General features: G+C 36.8%; 1 long non-coding RNA gene across 1 annotated transcript; it reads right to left on the bottom strand.

The window, feature by feature from the left end:
* Window positions 1-4583: 4583 nt before the first annotated feature.
* Window positions 4584-7626, bottom strand: LOC127441008 (uncharacterized). The gene is made up of 3 exons (XR_007897262.1): window positions 7429-7626; window positions 5087-6498; window positions 4584-4912 (listed from the first exon to the last, which is right to left on the bottom strand). It is a non-coding gene; the product is annotated as an uncharacterized LOC127441008 (long non-coding RNA).
* Between the last annotated feature and the right edge of the window lie 10158 nt (window positions 7627-17784).

Raw genomic sequence — 17784 nt, 5'->3', positions numbered from 1 at the left:
GGAGCTTCTTCCTCCCATGGGCAGAATATGCCCAAAACTCCCTCACACACTCTTCTACAGGTCTGACCCCCTTCCAATGTGTCCTGATACATATTTAACATGCATTACAGAATGATTAATAATAATAATAATAATGCTATAAATATTATTGTGAATAATGAAACTGTCATCATTCACCACAATGTTGTTCCAAACCCATATGACTTCTTTCTTCCATGCATCAAATTAAAGGGATGTTTCACAAAAAAATTAAAATGCTCTCATTTTCTCACCCTCATGCCATCCCAGATGTGTATGACTTTCTTTCTTCTGTAGAACACAAATTAAGATTTTTAGAAGAATATATCAACTCTGTTGGTCAATACAATGCAAGTGAATGGTGACCAGAACTTTGAAGCTCCAAAAAACACATAGAGGCAGCATAAAAGTAATTCATACGACTCCAGTGATTTTCAGAAGCAATAAGATAGGCGTGGGTGAGAAACAGATAAATATCTACAACTTTACAATATATAAAGTCCTATTTTTACTATTAATTCTCCTCCCTGCCCAGTAGGTGGCAATATGCACAAAGAATTGAATCAACAAAAACACAAGAAGAAGCATGTGAAAGTGGAGATTTATTAGTAAAAAAGGATTTAAATATTGATCTGTTTCTCACCCACACTTATCATATGCCTTCTGAAGACAGATTGAACCAGTGTCATTTGAATTCCTTTAATACTACCTTTATGTGCTTTCTGAGCTTCAAAGTTTTGGTACGCATTCACTTGCATTCTAGTATAAACTAACAGAGCTGAGATATTCTTCAAAAAATCTTTGTGTTCAGCAGAAGAAGGAAAAAATACACACATCTTGGATGGCATTTGGGTGAGTAAATTATGCGAGAATTTAAAATTTTGGAAAAATGATACCTATAAGGAGATGTGACAGAATGCTAACCTTAATTATCATTTAATTTCACTGCATGTTTTATTCCCCCTCCATATTTTGAAAGGGAATGGTGACTGAGACTGTCAGTCCCTAACATTCTGTCTCACATCTTTTGGGTTCCACAGAATACAGAAAGTTTCACTGGGTTGGAAGAACATGAGGGCAGGGAAATTATGATATAATATTAATTAAAGTCTGAACTGTCACTTTCAGGATACTTCTCAGATTTGGAAGAATCTGTCAATTAGAAGAGAAGTTTGGAAACCTTTTTCTAGTAATTATTACGGTGAAAAACGTGAACAATGTCACACAGTCCCAAGTTATGTATAATGTTTAATTATACACTGAAGCAAAATCATGCTTTGTTCATGCCTTCTGTCATTATTTCACAGCTTTTTACGTCCTGAGTGAATTTAGTTCAATTTAGCCGCCCGCATCTGTCAAACGCTGTGCCAACCTTGCACATGCAGGAATGCTCACAATCACGATAGGCAGGGCAACACATTTGTACTTCACGTGTATGTTTACAAGGATTTATACAGTAGGCACTGATATGTTGCAGCACTGATATAACAATGCAAACTTAGTAACTGAGGTCCATAAGAGCCCATAGTTTCAGATTCACACTGAAAATGAATGAGTATCACCATGACACAGACAAGCCCACATTGTCACAATCTCTAAAACTTACCTCACCGTGTTTTCTTATGTTGGAGCTGCGATTTTAATCTTGAAATATGTCCTTGGCTTGGTGTAAAATTAAGGTATTGTGTAGAATGACAGGAACACTACCAATTGTAACAAAGTAAAAGTACATTTTTTTCATCAGAAATTTACTTGAATAAGAGTGAAAAGTACCCACCATAAAACATACTCATAAAAGTAAAATGTACATGTAAATGTAGCACGTTACTACCCACCTCTGGTCTTATGGCAGTGGGGTAGAAGCTGTCCCTGTATCTTGATGTGCATGTGCTGATGCACCTGATCCACTCCCCAGAGGGGAGAAAGAAGAAAAATGGTCATGCAGTGTGACTAGATTCCTTCATAATGCTTTCAGCTTTCCTGAGACAGCGTTTAGAGTGGATTTCCTGGATTGCGGAGAGACGTGTGCCTATTATTCTTTGAGCTGTTTTCACCACCCTTTGCGGAGCAATCTTGTCCTGCAGTACCATGTAATGCCTCCGGTGAGAATGGATTCAACAGCGCACCTGTAGAAACTGGTCATGACTGCTGTGGTCATCCGAGTTTTCCTCAGATGTCTGAGAAAGTGAAGACGTTGGTGAGCTTTTTTGATGCTCAGTCCACTTGAGGATAGAAGTGAGCGTGACTTTTTTGCGTGTTCAAAGCAGCCATATAAGCTGTTCAGCTCATCCGTGAGTGATGCGCTAGCAGTTGTTAAAGTGGGTTTGTAGTCTGTGAAAGTTTTTATTCCCTGCCACAACCGCATCATGCGTGTTATTAAACTGCAACTCAAGTTTCCGTCCATAGTCACGTTTTGCATTCTTAATGGCTTTCCGGAGATCGTACTTGCACATTTTGTAAGCCTGCATGTCTCCGGACCGGAACACGATGGTGTGATTTTTTTTAATGTTTTTGCAGATCTCCGGTGTGGTCCATGGTATGTTGTTGGGATATGTGCGTATCATTTTTGTGGGTACTCAGTCATTAACACAGTTTCTAATGAAGAATGTGACAGCAGTTGCACCGTTCGCGTCACTGGCTTCTCCAGTTTCAGTTTGCTTGTAAACAGGGAGTAAGTGCACCGAGGCATGATCCGATTGTCCAAGATGCAGTTGTGTAAGGGAGCGATATCTTTGTGTGTGTTGTAGCAATGATCCAATATGTTAGAGCCCCTAGTGAGGCAGGAAACATGCTGATGGTATTTGGGGTATACACTCCTGAAGTTGGCCATATTAAAGTCACCTGAGATAATAAACAGACCATCGGGGTATGCTTTTTCATGTCTGGTTATGATGCTGTACAGTTCGCTCAGAGCGTTGTGTGTGTTCTCCTGCGGTGGTATGTAAACAACAGCAATGAGAACAGCAGAGAACTTCTTGGAAGGTAAAATGGTCTGCATTTGACCTGTAAATATTCCATGTTATGTGTGCAGTTCTGTGACATGACTTCTGCATCTGTACACCATGAATTGTTAATGAGGAGGCAAACTCCCTCTCCAAGCTTTTTGCCGGATTTTTCAGTTTGATCAGAACGATATAATATGTAGCCCTCCAGTTGTACTTTGTGGTCCGGGATGCTGGTGGTCAGCCACATCTCCATGAAGCTTAAAACACAACAGTTCCTTAATTCCCGGTGAAACTTAATTCTGCACCTGAGATCATCTTGTTTGTTGTCAAGAGATTGCACGTTAGCCAGAAAAATGCTAGGCATTGGGGGCTGAAGTCCGCGGCGTTTCGTCCTCACCTAGACTCCTGCCCTGCAGCCCTGTTTGCGCTCAGGTGGGTCATGTCGGCCTCTTTGTTTGCAGGTAGGCCTTAGTAAGTGTAGCAGATCCATGTCCAAAGTGTTTATAAATGCGCCTTGTTTAATTGCTCCACCGATATTGAGAAGCATCTGTCGATCATGCGTTATAAGTGAAAAAACGGACAGGTAAAATAACGATATATACAACAAAAATAAACAAAACACAAGTTTGCGAGGAGTAACACCCAACAGATTGCCACACATCGGCGGCATTTTTTTTTTTACACTGGAGTCAGAGTCAAGTCTCGTGTCTTTCGTCACGAGTCTGTGTCGAGTCTCAAGTCACCAAAGGTTACATCTTTTGTGTGTTTGTGTGTGTGTGTGTGTGTGTGTGTGTGTGTGTGTGTGTATTTAATACTCAAAAATTATAAATGTTTGATCTTTGATAAATCTGGGATACTAATTGGATTCTACCTGAAGATTTTATTTTTATTTTATTTCATTTTATTTTATGCTTTCACAGACTTAATTAACTTACCCTGTACGTTTTTGTGTGTGTGTGTGTGTGTGTGTGTGTGTGAGACAAAGGTGCTGCAGTTTGTCACACAAGCAATGCAATATGACATATGCAAAGTAATATGATATCATTAGGTAAGGCTGTGCGATATGGGCAAAAAAAAAAAATTAACAATATTTTTTCATATCGTTCGATATTGATATTTATCACGATATATACTGTACATTTCATATCATTAATGGAGGCAGAACTGCATTCCACATGTTTGTTAGACCTCAAGAATGAATTAAACATAACTTGTTTGTTTACAGTAAACTCTAGCGTTGGGTCCGAGTCCACCTTTGTCGAGTTCGAGTCAAGACCAAGTCCCTAACCAATCAAGTACGAGTCTGAGTCCGAGTCCAAAAGAGGCCGAGTTGGACTTAAGTCCGAGTTCTTAAAGGCCGAGTCCGAGTCAAGTCTGCCCGAGTCCAGAAAGTAATTAAATTGAAAAAAAGATTTGAAATTGCTATTGTAAATTTTAACCTTCCATTAATATTTTAACCTTTCAACCCATTAAACCAATGGCAATATAAATATGTAACATAAAATACCACTATTACATCTTGCCATTGCCATTTCATATTTGTATTTTATGTCAACAGAACCTCAACTAGTTTCCTATCAAAAAATGGTTTCAAAGAAAAGGGATATAGAGGTATATGCAGAACTTTTATTATATTACAAGTGTATGAAAATACAAATTAACCTGATTTGTTATTGTATCACACTAAATTGTGTCCTCCAGTTCCAGCTGACATTTAAATTATTTAATGCCTCTCCCCCACATTTATATTGGATGAGAGAGTACTCGGAGTAGAATTGAATGCAATGCATCCTTAGCTGAGTGGCTCAGGTGCTTGTGGGCTCAATAGTGAGCTAGAAGTCGTGGGCATTTGCCAAGAGGAGAATCTGTGGTTGCATCAGCATCACTGTTAACTTCAGAATGCAGCACGTCTCCATCTGCTGTGGCCTCAACCTCTGCAGCCAAAGTATCTGAAAAATATGAAACATGCACAAATAACACATTAAAATGCATTATTTGGATTTAGGGACATATTTTTATGCTCTGCAATATACAGCATATGTGGTGGACAAATAAGAAAATTGCTTCAGAATAAAATGCAAACAAATAATTTTTAAGTTATTAAAGCAAATAAAATGCATTACCCATAAGTGATCTTTTCAGATCCTCTCTGAATTTCTTCACCGAATCTGGATTCTCACTGTTGGCTACATCTAGATCAACCCAGTTAAGGCCAAACTGAGTATCAAGCATTGTAGCCAAGAAATAGACAAGAAATAGACATTATGGTTGAACTGGTCCTCTTTCCCATTTTGCTCAACCATTTTGGTTCTCGCAAAGATCCCAGAGAATCTCTTTAAAAGTGATTGCTGAAGGGCTGTGGCTAATGGCCAGCAATGACTTCTTGACTCTGATATTTGGAGCAGATGAGTGTTTAAGTCCAGTACAGTGGGGACCACCATACTAATAGTGATCATTTTCTCACCCTCTGTAAGGTCTGTTGCTTCCGCAAAAGGAAAGAGAACAGAACCTAAATCCTTCAGTTGATTCCATTCACAAACTGAAAAAAGAACATGTTGCAAGTCTGATTTGTGTGAGAGCCCTATGGTCAAATGCTGTAAGGGCCTGTATCTGGTTGAATGTACTGTTTCAGCGTGTGGATGTAGCTGCAGGAATTGATCTATCTGTCCCAAATGCAGCCTCAAATCGCTCTTTAAACTGAGTACTAGTGTGAAGTAATGAGGTGAATTTTGACATTTTGGCAAGTGCTGAAGAAAAGGCCTTGGCTTCTTTCATTCCATCATGCACAACTAATTGCAGAGAATGTGCAAAACATGACAACCTTTGTCTTGTTCTCACCAGGATAGTCTCGTCTTCCCAGGTCACATCCTGCCAAAGACTCTCATCATCTAAATTTCCATCTTCTGCATCTCTGCCATCACTGTGCTGCTCTTCTTGTGGTAGCTTGACTTTGAATGCACACTTCATATTGGCTGCATTATCAGTAATAATGTACCTGACTTTACTTGCTATGTTATATTCATCAATGATCTCGTCAAATGCCATGGCTATGTTGTCTCCATTGTGTCTGCCACAAAACCTCCTAGTGTGTAAAAGAAAGGACTCCAGCTGATTTTCCTTTTGGTTTAATCCATGGGCTGTAACACCGAAGAAGGACCACATGGTTCGATCAGACTCTATGTCAGCTGTTATGGACACAGATGATTGGGTCTGGAGCTTTCTTTTAATTGAATCCTTAACCTGATAAGCCAACAAAGGAATGTGTTTTTCAGTGATTGTTTTCCTTGCAATGGGAGTGTATTTGTTGTCCATTACTTTCAAGAAATGCCTGAAATGCTGATTTTCAACAATTGACAGAGGTAAAGTGCAGCCAATGAGCAGATCCTTAATGATGGCATTATGAATTTCTTATTGTCTTGGAGAATTTGCATCATAAGGTTGCACTGCTTGTTTTGCCAATTCTGGTCTTGCAAATCCTGCTATGCTGGGCTGTGCAGCATCTGCTGGTTGCTGCTCTCTTTGGTACTCTCTTATTCTGGGACAAAAAAATGAAAATTTTATTAATTCTTACTAATTCAAAAACAGAAGGTAAATGTAAAACAAATCTAATGTGCCTAAAATTTCCAAAGTTTTGTATAAGCTACTTAACTAGTTATTGCAATTCAGAGCACATTACGTAAAAATAAAAAAGGACATTTAAAGTCACTGCATTTCTGTGGTGATATGTTAATTTCCTTACTAAAAAAAAATAAATAAATAAATAAATAAATAAAAAATCCCAATCAACAGGATTTATGATATTTACCACATTAAGAATTACATTTAACATTTTAAGAAAAATTCAAGACTGGAATCACCAAATGCTAATGTTTAGGGGTGGGTGATAAGAAAATCTTATTTCACCATAACGATACGTTTTCTCAAGTAGGACTATTAGTAGTATTCAAGTAAGAAGAAATACTACAGAAATTGAATAAAGAAATTAAATGTAAAAAAACAGACTTCACTGTATGACATATACAGTTATTCTTATTACATTTACTAAAGTTAATCAGTAGAGTGAGTGAGTGGTTTTCTCTTTGTCTTTTGTTGTTTGATTAACATTACGGCAGCAGGTTTATTGGACTGCTGTCACTTTAAGACCTAATGCACAGGTGCAATATACTTTATTGAGGATTTTTCCCAACTATTTAAATTTACATTCACTTAAGACATAACCGACTGTGTTTACATGAATACTCGGCCAGACTTGCATTTTGACATGATGTGTGTGGATTTATTTGACCATCCAAGCATAAGCCATTAGATAATTAGTTACTGATGATGCACGATGAGGCGGCCTCATTTCTGTCCGTGCGCTTTAAGTGTGTGCACACTGAAAGCCGATATATATCGTCATATCGCCCAGCCCTAACAATGTTATTTGGATTTAAGTTGGTATTAAAGTTTATAATAAGCAACTTACCTTTGTTTTCTTTGAACATGTCAATAGAAATCTGAAGTCGTGCCAGACGCTTCAGTAAGAGATGATTTGCAAAATGTGCAATCCGCAGAGTGCTTCTTTTTACCAGATGTCTTGCAAATAAATTCTTTGATTTTAATAAGCAAAACAAATTATTGCTGACTTTGAAGGCATCGTCCTAGCCACGCAGTGTGATGTGTGTGTTTTGTTTGCAAGCATAAGAAGACACTACTGCTGCCTGCCGGTGTGGTGCCGAAAAATGACATATATGTCCTTTCATTTCTTATCTTAATTTTTTGCTGTTTTTCGTCTTTATTTTCATGTTCCACATGACGCGGACTCGACTGTACTCTGAATATTTTCCGAGTCCAAAATGTCTAAGTCCATGTCAAGTTCGAGTACAAATTCACCCGAGTGCGTGACAAGTCCGAGTTCGTTCAAAATTGGACTAGAGTCCGAATTAGAGTACCCCAACTCTGGTAAACTCCATAGGTTAAGCTATCTTTAAAATACACTCAGTTTAGGATTTAATTCTACATAAGGTGTGTGACCTCTTTTTGGTGAAATTTAGCCAATTTCATTATGTTTAACTCCACTGAAAGACTTTCTTGTGATGTTTCACGTCTAGCTCAGTAGGTGGCGGTAATGCACAATAAACTGGATTGCCAACCGGCAATAAACATCACCAGAAGAAAATTTTCTTGCCTATGACAGCGCTACGGATCATGACAATCGTTTAACTAAATAGTACATAAATAAACAGCAATGGTGTTGATGTCGGAGTTGTTGTTGTGTTCAGTCGACAGCTGTTGTACTGCATTGTCAGTGCTGTCTTGCTCGGTACACATCTATATTAAATTAGCCGGATAGCTAGCTAATGGCTAGCGGCTACAAAGCCTGATTTGTTTCCATGACAGCAGGGCTGCCTGCTAATACTTCCTAACAGGCTGATTTCATGTCTGTGATTCAGTATGCTAGTTGTGTGTTACTTTCCAAACTGCTTGTGTTTTTAGTGACACGTACATGTTTAGATCCGCTACTCTAAATGTAGAATGTTTGCCTAATATATAAAATTAATAATTTTTTTCTATAAATATTGATATCATTTTATCGCCCAGCCCTATCATTAAGTATAATTTTGACAAAAACTTGCCATCTGTTTTAAGTCCACAAAAAAACTGTACATGTGCTGATTGCAAGATTTTAAAATATGGGAGAAATTTCTCTCTCTCTCTCTCTCTCTCTCTCTCTCTCTCTCTCTCTCTCTCGCACGCACGCACGCACGCAGAGGGAGAGAGGCAGCATATACAGTATACTACGAAAACATTGATAAAAGCGCTAGGTTTAAATTGACACAACCTCTGGTCAGCGTCGGTGATCCTAATGAGCTATGTAGCTACACTACCCAATGTTTACGACAGTACAATATTAGCTAGCTTTGTGTGTTCTAACCTTTGAGAACGTGTTCTTGAAGTTTCTGCTTCTGAGGGCACAACCAAATGTGAGACAAATGGCATGGCGTGTGCCGTCATGTTTAATGGGACTCATCACTTTTCGAGGTTTAAGTGGAAATACATAATTGAATTCTATGATAAGGCTCCGATCGATCATAACACACAGGGAAATGTGAAGCAGATGTAATAAAACCATACAAATAAAACACAAATTCTTCCTTTAAGATATTAATACTTAAGGTTTAAAGACTTGAGTGATTTTTTAAATATTCGCAAGTCTTTTGTGTCGAGTCAAGTCAAGTCTAAAGTCATTTTAGGTTGAGTCTGGAGTCGAGTCTGAAGTCTATTAAAATGCGACTATAGTGCGACTCGAGTCCGAGTCTCTAACTTGAGTCTCCATCTCTGGTTGATACACACAGCATAAGCACAGCTATCATGAGCTTTCAGAACAAACATACAACAGAGGACCCCAGAGGAGGAGAAAGAGGAGAAATAGTTAGGATAACAAACCCCCTAAGATAAAGTAACTCTTCCCCAAGTAATGGAAGAGGCCTGCAGAGATATTGAGCCACATGCGTAGCATAGATTCACACGGTTCTTAAGATACAAAGCTTGAGAAAATACATTGTGCAATGTAAATAAAATTATCCTTGACCTTAGATTAGAGAAATGAGTAAAACATTTAAGAAAAAAACGCTGACAATAATGCACATGTAAAGTTGATTTTTACTGTAAAAAGACTAGAAATTGTGCCCCAAGGTTATGCGTCAAGCCTGTTACCATCATAACTATCCCCTATTAAAATATACTATTGTAGTACAACATAAATCGAATAATTCTGTCTAAATGACATCATCCTCCTTTAAGAAAATGAGTCCAAATATGCTGAACATCTGCATGAGTCAGTATATTTAAAAACTGCTTGCGTTATTACAGCATTGAGCATTAACATCATACCATGTTAAGGCACATACCATCCATTCTTGTTGAGATAACATTCTAAACTGGAACTTTCCAACCAACCTGTTTTTCCCCCATTTTAGGCTCCACCCAACTTGCAAAACAAAAAAGTGAAACCTTAGAAGAGTTCATTACTTTTCCAGTGTAGATGTCATTTGCAATTCTACATTTTTTTAATAATCAAGGAAAATCTAGAAAAGCATGTTTATATTTTTTGTGGTCACATTTTATGGTCACAAAAATGCTGAAAAGCTTTTATACTTCTCTCAAGCTGTTATTTTCATGAAACAATTACTATATCACAGAATGTTCATGTGAAAAATGCTTCACATGCTTCTAAATGTCACATGCTACCCAGCAAAACTATCCTTCTTTCGGGTGAAATCTGTACTTTTTTTTTATAATGCTCACTTAGTTGTCATCCCTTTCTGTGTAGCACACATTATATTTTCACTCTCATATTTTGGTGTGAAAGTGACTTTCACTTCAGTAAAAAAGTACTTTAATATTGATCTGTTTCTCACCCACACCTATCATATTGTTTCAGAAAATATGGATTTAACCACTGTATGCATTACTTTTATGCTGCCTTTATGTCCTTACTTCTGAGTTCTGGTCACCATTCACTTGCATTGTGAGGACCTACAGAGAAATATTCTTCTAAAAATCTTCATTTGTGTTCTGCAAAAGGAAGTCATACATACAGTATCTGGCATGGCATGAGGTTGAGTAAATGAAAGAATTTTCATTTTTAGGTGAACTATTCCTTTAAATTTGCTGCCTATCACTCCATTAGCTAAATCTATGCATCTATCCTATTTCTTCTCTGTGCACATTTATTTATTCCACATAACACTGAAAAATTAGTACTTTCCCCACTACTGGGGAAATTACCTTTACTGACAACCTTTTACAACTCAGTATTAGCTTCACAGCTCTTCATTTAGGTTTTTAGTTAAGCTTATCTGATTCATGAACTTTAAAATCCCTGCAATTTACAACAAAGGCAAACCATTAAATGATCAAATGGGGAAGAAGAGAGTAAATTACACTTCTTTATTACGTTACAAAAGTAAATCAAACATTTTTTTTAAATGCTTCAGTTGAAATTTTCATGATTTTTAAAAGATTTTATACATTTCCATGACTTTTCCAGGCTTGCAAATCTCAGTTTTTAAATTCCTCCATATTTCCTGGTTTACAGGAACCCTGAATGCCTTTCTAGTGATACACCTGGGGAAGAATCTGTTGGCATGTGTGATCCACCCTTGTCAAGATTGTTTACTGTAAATGTATCATTTACATGTGAATGTCATGGAAATGTATACAATCTTTTAAAAATCATGAAAATAACCAAATGTGGAAAAAGTGAAGCGCTGTGAATACTTTCCAGATGCACTGCATTACAAAGATGGTCACTTTTGAATAGATAACAGTAACAAAAGCAAAACTGCTGGATGGGTCTTCAGCTGTTTTGGGAATTATTGAAACAATAAAGCACGTCACTCCCTGCTTCAGATTAATATTTATATGGCTTGAACATGTTTTTAAAACAGTATGTAAAGGAGGGCTGAATATCCAATTAAGGTTTTTACTAATGATTGAGTTTGAATGAGAAAAATGTCATGAGATTTGAAGGATGTGACCATTGAATGCACTTTGAATGCATCAAATCAATGAAAAATGATCCACAGTTAAGTCTAGACTGTTGTGCTGACTGTCTAAGGGATACTGAAAACTGAATGGATAAGTTGGTGAAAACATTGCTTAGCAGGAAATATTCAAATAAGGACCCACATCAAGCTATTTGCTATTTTTGAACAGCTTTTCAGTAAGAACTCTTCCTAAAATAGTTGGGCAATTACAGTGACACCACCCATCTCAAAAGGTGAAAGTGAAAATATGAACATGCATATTAAAGAAATCATGTATTGGGGGGCCTGGGTAGCTTAGCGAGCAAAGACGCTGACTACCACCCCTGGAGTCGCGAGTTCGAATCCAGGGCGTGTTGGGTGACTCCAGCCAGGTCTCCTAAGCAACTAAATTGGCCCAGTTGCAAGAGAGGGTAGAGTCACATGGGGTAAGCCCCTCGTGGTTGCTATAATGTGGATCACTCTTGGTGGGGTACGTGGCGAGTTGTGCTTGGATGCCGCGGAGAATAGAGTGAAGCCTCCACAAGTGCTATGTCTCCATGGTAACACGCTCAACAAGCCACGTGATAAGATGCGCAGATTGACAGTCTCAGACGTGGAGGCAACTGGGATTCGTCCTCCGCCACCCAGATTGAGGCAATTCACTACGCCACCACGAGGACTTAGAGCGCATTGGGAATTGGGCGTTCCAAATTGGGGAGAAAAGGGGAGAAAATAAGAAGAAAAAAAAGAAAAAGAAAGAAATAATTTATTTATGGCTCATTTGGTGTCTGTCTAATGAATGTAAGTTTGATGCAGAATTATTATTATTTTTCAAAACAGAAAAATTCTTACTTTAGACTTTACATATAGTGTAAGCAGTGAGACAGATATGATCAAAAAAGATTTCAGAATAAAATACTTTGAATTTTAGTTTATGGGAAGGTTGCTCAACAAGAAATTAATTACTACAAAACTGCAGTATTTTAAATTCTGTAGCATAATCTTTAAATTCATAAGCAATGCAAGGCAAGGCTGAGCACACAGGTGCAGTGATTCTTTTGACAATCATATTGATCCACTGACAAACCTTTAAATCGTTTCAGACAGAACAGGGAGTCTCCTTCTGGAAATATCAAGCTCCTTGTCTTGCTCTGAGTTTTTCTGAACTAGTGTGCGTAGGGTATGCTCTGGGTTTAACTACATTCGCAGACTATTAAAACTATGGTTCATATGTATCATGGTACAACAATGGAAGCAGCTCTTAATATCAAGCGTTATGGTTTCATCCACTCTTCAGATGGAATGCTTGGTCCTGGAATATATGTAAGCAAGAGTTTTGAGAAAGCCAGACGTTACCCTATCCGATCAAGTCCAGGTGATCGTCTTGCTGTACTTAAACTGACTGTAAATGTAGTAAGGGTAAAGAAAATGGACTACCAAGGACACCCTTTACAGAAGACATGGTACCAGCATGGATATGACACAGCATGGGTTCCTAATTGTGGGATGGTGGCAAGTGGAGTGGAGGAGGACTGCATCTGGGATCCTGACAGAATCAAAATACTACAAATATTGGAAAATATTTAAAATGTGTAGAGTTAAAAATGTTCACTTGGCTTTGATTCCCAAAGTTTTCCCAATGATTTATGCAAGCTGAATTTCTATTTACAGAATTAGAAAAAGTGGAATGCCATTTTACCTTTATTGCTATCTTTTCAATAAAAATAAAATAGGTATCCACTTTGCAGCGTTTTACTTCATTGTTATCCCAGTATTATATCATACCCTTACTTCAATGTAAATTTGATTTGCTGTGTAGTCCTCCACACAGATACTTACAGAAAAGCATGTCTGCTAATACATCTTGTTACATTAACACATTTAGTAGTAAGCCTACACCTTATGAAAGAGACGCTTAAATACTGAACATTTCTTGAGTCAAATTACTTGATGTGTTATATTCAGAAATGTTTAGCCAACATAGAAAGGATGATCTTAAATAGGCAGGTTACACTAATAAATATTGATTGCCATGTGAAAATAGACATGTGTGGCAGAAAAAGTAAAAAATTCAGAGCTGCCAAAATACTCACTTATTCATATACTCATTGTTAACTCAGTTGTCACATTCATAACTCATATTATGGCCATATACAGAAAGCAATTTATTGCTTTGTCATGTTTTATGACATTAAACACTTTTTCTTATAACAAACCAAAACCATTACCTAAGAACACATCACCACCTTTCTTACAACATTTCCCACGGTACCACATTAAAGAATGCTAATAAATAAAACTATTCTACAATTGCCAAATTGCTTTTTGGCCCAAAAAAGTATTTGGACACTAAAGTCACACTTAAATGTCTGAATTTCATTGCATTAGATAACAAAATATAAAACCAAGTGGCATTTATTTGAAAGAAAGTTAGCACAAGCATACATTTCAAGTATAACATTTGGCAAAAAGAAGTTTGTTTGGTTTTAAATTATATGAATGCAAAGAAATTCAGATGTTTTAAGTGTGACATATATGTCCAAATACTGTGACTTCTGTAAATGTGAGTAAACCTCTATAAAGAATCGCAGCTTCCCTTTAAATATAAGTTCAGTGTTACTAATTAATATTTCATATTTTTACTTGACAAAAATGTAATTATGGTGGATTTACAGCAATGCTGGTTTCACATAATGTATATTTACTGTAAGCCTGAGGTATTTCCTCATGTTTCTTAGCTGAACTGATATGAAAAGCCTTTGAGGGAAGCCTGTCTCATAAAATGGTCAAAATAATATTAAAAGGAATTAAATGGATCAATAAGCAAGTCGGATAATACAAATATTTTGTATTTATGTTCTTGTTTACTGCCTCTGATTTTTGTACCTTTTTCCTGAACATCTCAGTTTATAGCTCTGGTCCTCCCCTGCATGACGCTGTGAAATAAAAATGAAACTATTTTTAAAATGTACTGCTAAACCACTAAATCCCTGTGCTTAATTTTTGCTTCACTGCCGTGGAGGTAGGTTGGTTGTCTTGTTATGCTTAAATCGGCATTGTTATTGTCTAAATGTTATAACTGTTTAATTATATGGTATTAAAAGGAGAATTTCTTTTAGGAAGACTTTAGGTGGAAAAATAAAAGGTTTCTTTTAGTTTCACTTCAGAGATGTTGCCTTTATAAACTGTCTTAAATGTTATTTTTACTTCTCCGGGATTATATATTGAAAGGGTTAATTACAAATACACAGATATGTGTAATCAAAGATATATTATATGCTAATTGTTATTCATGGGAAGACAAACAGATCAATGCGTTTAAGGTAGGGTACAACAGGGCTAAAGGCACACTTTAAGCAAAATTAGCTATTTTTTCTGGTTACAAGATTCAAGAAATATGTTTTTATTTTTAAAAAAAACATTTTTTATTGAATATTGATGGAGCAACAATTTGTGAAAAGAAATAACAGAAGGTTGTTTTGAATAAAATTCTTTACAAAAAAAAAAAAGAAAAAAGCTGACACACCTGGGTAAAAGGCTCCCTCACCTGGGGTAAAAGGCACCCAGGAGGTTAAACTGATTTAGTGTAGATACTGAGGAAATCGTTAAAGGGCACTATTTGTCAACTTATGCAAATACTTTTGAGACAGCAAGATGCTTTTTTGAGCAACAAATTAAGATGATGCTTATTCAAAATAACTACTTCAGAACAGGGTGCACCATTTCTTGTTTATTTCAAACACACTGGGCATTTCATAACATCAAGTATTTTATGGAAAAAAAAAAAAGAAAAACACTCCACTGTGATTGGATCAGTCAATGAGAGTCCACTTTGAACACTCTTCATAATAAATCTATTCTTCCCACTTAAAAAATAAAAAATAAAATAAAATAAAAGTGTAATAGGGACCTTTAGCCAAATACTATCATTTCACTTATTGGACAGTTATTTTTTATTTTTTTAAAGTCACCTTGAACAAAATTTAAATTGACAAATAAGTCTTTGTCTCAAAATAAATGTAATTATTTCCTAGATATTCATTAGCTACATACATTTGCAACATTATAAAATGATTAAATATGAGACAAAATGACCTCAAAATCAACCTATAGACATTACACGCAATGACCTCATGGAACAGGAAATTTTGCAGTGTATAGTGACAAACAGGTGTTTAGGAAAGTGCTGTGGAAGTTTTTGATGCTATTTAGTGTTTTGGGAGAAAATAAAATCAAAAGGAGCCTTTTACCCCATGGAGCCTTTAGCCCTGTTGTACCCTGTGCATTCTGCAAAGTTTAAGCAGTTCACAAACTTATACTTGACTAATATATTCCAACATTTATCTAAAGGTCTACCCAACATTAGTCCCACTGTCAGTAAAGCAGGATGTTCCCGGCACCTATGTTTCAGACCCAAAATTGTCCTTGTTGTATATGGCCTGTATGTTACTATGCTGGCATTCAACCAGTGTGGCATAAAGGCAGAAAATCCTACATTATGTATCATGGAACTACAATGGCAAATGCAATGAGAATCATGACTGAGGGCTTCACCCCTTCTTCCGGTGGAATGCTGGGACCTGGAGTTTATGTCACTAGAAGCTTTCAAAAAGCCAGCAGTTACCCCAAGCATTCAAATGGCCAGATGCTCGCTGTTCTCAAACTTCGCGTAAGAGTGGGTCGGGTGAAGAGGATTGATTATCAGGGTCATCCTTTACAGAAGACCTGGTCTCAACATGGATATGACACAGCATGGGTTCCTCCTAACTGCGGAATGGTACCTAGTGGCCTAGAGGAGGATTGCATTTATGATCCAAGGAGAATCAGAGTGCTGGAACTGATTCCAAACACCAGATTCTGGTAGAACCTTGATCTAAAATCTGGTACCCTCTAGAGCATCACCTTTACTTGTTAGGGTAAACAATAACAATTAAATAAGATTGGGAAAAGCCATAATGAACCATTCAGAAGTACTTCATGACTGGTAATAAGTATGCTCACCATACTGTAACAGATACAGACAGAAAGCCTACATTTTTTAATCTGATTTAGAATTTAATTTATGAAATATTGGGTGGGACACTTTCCGAAGAGGACGAGTGAGCATCAGGATTTATTGTGTTAAACTTTGTTTACCAGAACATTTCATGTTACCTAGTAAACATTGATATTGAATCTTATATTGAAAATATTAAACTGTACTTCTTCAGTCATTTTGCATGATTATGGTTTTTCAAAATGTCAAAACATTAAACTAATGAAATGCAACACTCTTTACATTGCTCCATAGGATTCACTTTTTTTTTTAAAAATGGCCTGTATCCAAGCTTAACTGGAAACAAAATGGAGTCCTCCCATTTACTCAAATGCACTTGAAAACAGTGGTAAATGAGCAGAAGCATATTTTCATCACACATATTTTCTTTGCATGGGAGACTGACTGTCCAGACCATGTCAGAATACATTTTTTGCTATTATCTCTTGAAGGTGTAAGGCTGGATTAACCTCAGAAATTTTGGTCAGAGAGATGAACAATACACATACAGTAAATTAAGATACAGACATCTGTCTCCTCACCACAGTGTATAAGTGGAACGTTCCTTTCTCATCTGTTCTCTCTCAACATTTGTATCTTCTCCCCCACTCCCTTCTTCTCCACTCCATTTTCTTAGACTCAAATCACTCAGAATGACTGTATGAAAATATAAAGTCCTTTGTGAATGCAAGGGATTATAACATTCATGTTTGGTATCATTTAAATGGTTTCAGTGCAATTGGTAAAATTGTTTAATTTTCACAGCAGAAGACTTAGCTATAACAAACGCTTTAGAATTTAAAGAAATTATGTCTCTGATGTTGGGGTGTGTCTTATCACCAGTACTCAGGAAGGTGTGACCTCCTAAGTCACTGGATTCCATTCAATTGCAATTTTTAATTGAATAGTTTGTTTCCAGTTGATGCAAGTATCATTCTGGTCTGGTCATTTTAAGGGGAACTGGCAAAAGGCTTGGAGAATTCTGCAACCAGAGTACATTTGTTTAAAATCACTGTGTAATGCACACACATAATGACTGTGCTAACAGATGTTGTCAGTTGGAACAGTACTGATTGTATCTTTTTGCATAATGTGTTAGACATTTGCTTAAAACATGTTATTAATTAAATGTGACAACATTTAAATGCTAAATAAGACTATATAATGCAAGCAATACAACACCTATTTTAGTCTGACACATTAGATACTTTAAAAGGGATAGGTCACACAAAAATGAAAATTCTCTCATTTACTCACCCTCATGACATCCCAGGTG

This window comes from Myxocyprinus asiaticus, chromosome 5 (assembly GCF_019703515.2).
Source record: "Myxocyprinus asiaticus isolate MX2 ecotype Aquarium Trade chromosome 5, UBuf_Myxa_2, whole genome shotgun sequence".
NCBI classification, from domain to species: domain Eukaryota; kingdom Metazoa; phylum Chordata; class Actinopteri; order Cypriniformes; family Catostomidae; genus Myxocyprinus; species Myxocyprinus asiaticus.
Note: the sequence above shows the minus strand (reverse complement) of the source record. Positions and strands in the feature narration are given on the sequence as shown.